Genomic DNA, 5,472 nt, shown 5'->3' on the forward strand with positions numbered 1-5,472 from the left:
AAAAAGAGGCAGGAAGGATCCAGACACCTGAATCTCCCCTACTGTGGAGGACTATTTCGAGTACTGCTTCCCTCCACCTATCCTAAGTCCTGAATGCTGTTCCACCTGATGTATCTCATCACTGCTCCATTTGGAATGGTAACCAGAACGATAGGGAGTCACCATGCACTGCATCACATCTGTTGCTTCACTATCCCTTTCCCCTGACTACCATCACTCTGTGATTTATTTGCACCTCCTAATTGTTATCATATTAATTCTTCTCTCCTACTCTATTTCCAGTGACCCTGGGCTAATACACACACAGGAGGAAAAAAGATCTAAAGGGCTAAATAATTACTATAAAAATAAGAAGAAGATAATTAACAAACTAAATTTAGGAAAACTAAATAGTAACAAGATTACCACTTACTGAGTATCTTCTATGTGCTGAATTCTTTAAATCTAGTGTTTTTAACTTTTAAATGATCCTGCAAGAGAAATATTGTTTACATTAGACCTTTTATGAAAATGCAGTTCAGATATATAAACCTGACAAGGTCTTGCAGCTAATATTGGTAGAATGAGGTTTAAAATTGGCATTTCTTATGCTCACAGTATTCTTTCTGCCCAATATTCAAGAGATCAAAGGTTTTTCTGAAGATGAAGCTTTAGTATATAGCTAAGGAGTTCATAAGAAAACAAAAGAAAGGAATCTTCCAATCTGAGGAAATAATATGAGCAGAAGGGCATATGTTAGGTATCACAACCTGAGTACCCAAATCATAAGGCTTGAGCTTTTCATATTTGTGACTCTGTTTGCAACCTGAGCACTTTTACTGACCACTCCACTATAAGCAGCATATATCAGAAGGAAAAAAAAATGTTCTAAATTGAGTAGTAGACCTGGTTTTGCTTAAAAAAAAAAAAAAAATGAATGGCTTCCTATTACCTGCAGGTTTCCTAAACTTTTGCTCAATTTTTATTTTCAATTTTCCTAATAATCCAAGATCATTTACAAAAATCTAACCCAGGAAGGTTATATAATCTTTAAAATAATCAAGTTTCTCCCTAGAGTTAGAATTGTTCTGTAACATGGACAGTGACCTGATGGTCCAGGGGTGAGAAGAAGAGTATGTTTTTCTGAGATGCTAACAAGGTCACTGCTTAGAAGACATTTACATACTGATGAGTGATCTGTAGATTGCTGAGCCGGGAAAGTCTCAGAATTGTCAATGCTTGAATAAATAAATAAATGAATAAATAACAAGAGTCAGAGGCAGTGATTTAGAAAAAAATGAAACAGGGAGAATGAAGTAGGACAAGTCTGGAATTAAACAAAGGGGAAATAAATGAAAAAGGGAGAAAACAAACCCCTGGCAAAGCCATTTTTTGCTTAAAGTTTACTTACCGTGTTAATTTTTATTTATTTATATTTATTTTACTTATTTTTGGAGTGGGAGAATATTTGTATTTTTGAAAGTGTTTCTTATCATGGAATGGCATAAAAAAGTACCCTGACTTTCTCTCCTTTAGAATCTATTTTAATTTCATTATTTTAGTGAATCTTGTTGATATACAAATATATTATTCATAAAACGTATTAATGTTTATTAGCATCTAAAACATGGGGCTGTATTACTTTTATCAGATAAAGTAAAGTCACCTATGGATCCTCAGAACTCAGAAGGATAAGCTATAATTCTTATGTGAGTGCGGTGGGGTAGGAGAAGTTTACTGAGAGCAGACAAAGGTTTACAGGTATAAAAGTTGCTGGTAAACGGTAAATCTACAAAGTCAGAAAGCTGTACAGAAGTTTGAAGTATCTGGGAGTGAAATAACTGAATTTATAGAAAATATGTGAGGCGTCACTCTTTGGGCTGTTCAAGTTATTACTGGGATAGAGTTTTGCATAAAGAAATAATAGAGGTTAAAGAAGAAAGGATGAAAATAAAAATAAAGAGGAAAATACAAAGTCTTTCATGTTATTGCTTCCAGTAATTCTGTCAATATTACTTTTTAAGTAATATTACATCTTTGACTTTAGATAAGTCTTTAACATGCATTTATCATTCTCTTACCTGCAAAATGGAAATGTCATTGTTTATATACATTAAAGCAGAGTATTGAAATAGTTAATTCTCAGTTCACCAACTCACTGAAAGTTATTGGAAAGAGCATGATATATTTGAAACAAGATAAAAATTAATTTGAAGAAAGGCAGATATGGATGTGAATATAGCCTTTGACTTTCTAGCTGAGTTAACCAGGAAAAGTTATTTAGATGTCCTAGAATATTAGAAACTGACCCAACAGCTACAGAGATGAAAAATGAGATCAAAGAAAGAAGCCAAAACTTAGAGATAACTATATGAGAATACTTTTTTTGAATAATCTTTTGATAAGTGAAACCTTTTTTTTTTTTTTAACATCTCTGACATTAATTTTTTAAATTTTTATCTTTTTAGAACCTGTAGTTTGACAAATGATCTCATAGTCTTTCTGGCTTCCTTGTCTTTGTTTGTTTGTTTGTTTGTTTATTTTCTCAGGATTTAAGTAGTTTCAGTTTCTCCTATTATGCTGTAAATTAAGTTGGATAAACTTGCAGTAGAGGTAAACTTGCATACCTTTTTTCCAAAATAGGATAAAACTATTTTACAACCAGATTTCAGAACTACCAATTGTGTATTACATTCTTGGGTAATTCTAAGCCCATACTCTCTCATCCACTAGTTCCAGGTACATGGATTCCGCCACAGGACAAGTCACAACAGGCTTATCAAGGCAAGAAAGAACACCGTGAAATGTTCTGAGCCAGAGTTACTGATCTATGACTCTCACCACATTTTGACCCAGTCTCTCTCTGTTACCGCCATGACTGATGACTAATATTTGCACAATCTCATCCCTGAAGTTAGTTCCACATAACTGTTCCCATATCTAGACTTTTATAGGTGCCTTTGATCCCTTTAACTTCAGCCACCCTAATTCTTTATAATTCTGGTTTGTGATGGTGACAAATAGCTGATACCGTAGGATCTAATCATTGATACTCTTGATAGTTTAGGCAATCTTGACAAATTAATCCTACACGAAATAGAGTAGTGAAGAATCTAAAGAGGAAGGGGCAAAATCAAGTATATATTTTAGAAAAATCTCTCTTGGATCCATGAAAAAAACCCATTGAATGTAGGGGAGATAGGTTTTTGAAAAATAAAACAGATACCAGTTCTATGGCTTTTGTACTAATACATGTAAAGAACTAAGAGAACAATATATTGAAGTAATAAGAAAGGAAATAAACAAGATTAGCCAAGACACATTAAAGTAATAGAACCAAAATTAATTGAAGTCTAATTAAATATGAGTAGTGAGGGAAAAAGGAGGAGCCCCAGATTTCTAGATTGAAATACTTGGTAAATAGGAAAAAATCCAGAATAGAACAGAATATAAATTTTATGTGTGAGAAATGTGATGTTTATATAAGTAATACAAAAAAAAGTTGACAATGTTATAAAAACCAAGAGTTGAAAGGGATGTCGGTTGGAGGAGTTTCATAGTTGCATAGACTTTATGTATCTGAGACATTGCTGAAGGTCACATAAAGTGAAGACTAAACATTCCCTTTTACAATTCTCTTCATATCCACATTTACCATTCTTTGAATATTTAATTTAATAATTAGTTTCTGGATCACAGAAACAAAGCAGAACACTGTGAGGTAATGCCATGAAATTTATTTTCACTAATCAGCTTTTTCCCAAATAATACAAACAGCAAAAGTTTGAAACTTTTCTGTTAATCTATTTTCCAATGGCTTCTGAAAAAAAAATATATATATATATATATACTGACCTTGCATCATTTTTTTTTTTATCTTCCAGCTCAAAATGTATGTGCATGTATTTATTTGTGCTTAACTTATTCAATCACAAAAATTAGCAATGAAATAATAGCAGCACCAGAATGAGTGTATATTTAGGTCTTGAAGGATATTTTTCAATTCCAAAGAGGTACAGTCTTCTATGTGTCTTATAATATCAGATCAGGCTGGTAATTATGCTTTAGTCTTAGTTTCTCTGCTTGGCTCAACCCACTCCATTGTCTCTGGTATTCTGTCCTAAACTCAATCCATTTCCTGGGTCATGTTGTAAGGGAGGCAAAGCTTAGCTTCCCATTAAAACTGAATGTGTTCTTGAGGGAATAATGGGATAACGATTTGTGAAATGGTTGAACGTCCTCAAATTATATTGCTCTGTAACAATCTTTATTAATACCTATACCAAGGCTGGGTTAATAAATATCCAAATAAGCTTTAAGCCATCCTCTAAAGAGCACATAGTTCTTTTAAGAGGATGAAGAAGTACAAATTAACAGTTACAAAACAGCCACAGGGATGTAGAGTAGCATAGAGAATATGGTCAATATTATTGTAATGGCTGTGTAGTGCCAGATGGGTGCTAAAGTAATCAGAGAATCATTTCATAAATTATATAAATGTGTAATCATGTATAGCTGAAACTAATATAAAATAATAAAAAATGCAAACTTAAAATATTTTTTTAATTTTTTTTAAGAAAGCACTTATTTTCAAGTAACTGTCCTTTGAACCTTTGAATTCCTCTAAAAATCTTTTGCTTAAACTTTTGCTAAAGTTTCCCCTCCAATTCTGATAGCCTACTACATTAAAATCCCTCCAAAATATTTCTCATTATTTATTTTATTTATTTTTTTATTTTTTACACCTACATCACCTGGTCTTCCTAGGTGATCTCCCATCCAAGTACTAACCAGGCCTGACCCTACTTAGCTTCTGAGATCTCATGGGATCGGACTTGTTCAGGGTAGCATGGCTGTAGTCCAAAATATTTCTGTATCTAGAAAACATTTGGGTTCCTGGAAAGTTTCTGTGACAGAAAAATACAAGTTGTTCCCAACATCCATCTTACCTTTCTGCTGTAAAATGTTCTGGCTAGTGCCTGGCTGTCCAGAATAAAGACACCATTTCCAAGCTTCCCTTGAGTTTGATATGGTCTTGTAAATAACTTCTGACCCATTAAATGAAAATGAAAAGACCCTGTGGCTGCTCTCAGAAACCATTAAAAGAAAGTTTCCAGATTTATTTTTTATTCATTACTACCTGGATTCTGCTACCTGGAATGTAGCTGCTGTCATCTTGAAATGTGAGAGTCAAGGCAACATGCTAGAGTGTAGAACAGTGAGCTGTTCTCTCAGCTTTGATCAGCTCTCTGAAATCTAAAAATTTTATCACTTTGCTTAATCTATACGAGAAGAAATAAATTGTGATATTATTTTATTATGCTACTTACTGTGTATTGTATTGTTATTAGCACTATTAAAATACCCTTTGCATTGATGCAACTACTTTTCATCTCTTTATAAATACATTATGGCTTAAATTGATGTTAGTTACATTTTAGAGCCATAAATCACCAGTATATTTTTAAATGCTAAGCAAAATACATAATAAAT

General features: G+C 32.9%; 1 pseudogene; it reads right to left on the reverse strand.

Annotated features, from left to right (window-relative positions):
* Window positions 1-4,721: 4,721 nt before the first annotated feature.
* On the reverse strand, window positions 4,722-4,840 carry LOC120594664 (uncharacterized; annotated as a pseudogene).
* Between the last annotated feature and the right edge of the window lie 632 nt (window positions 4,841-5,472).

This window comes from Pteropus medius, unplaced genomic scaffold (genome assembly GCF_902729225.1).
Source record: "Pteropus medius unplaced genomic scaffold, Ma_sr-lr_union100, whole genome shotgun sequence".
NCBI classification, from domain to species: Eukaryota; Metazoa; Chordata; class Mammalia; order Chiroptera; family Pteropodidae; genus Pteropus; species Pteropus medius.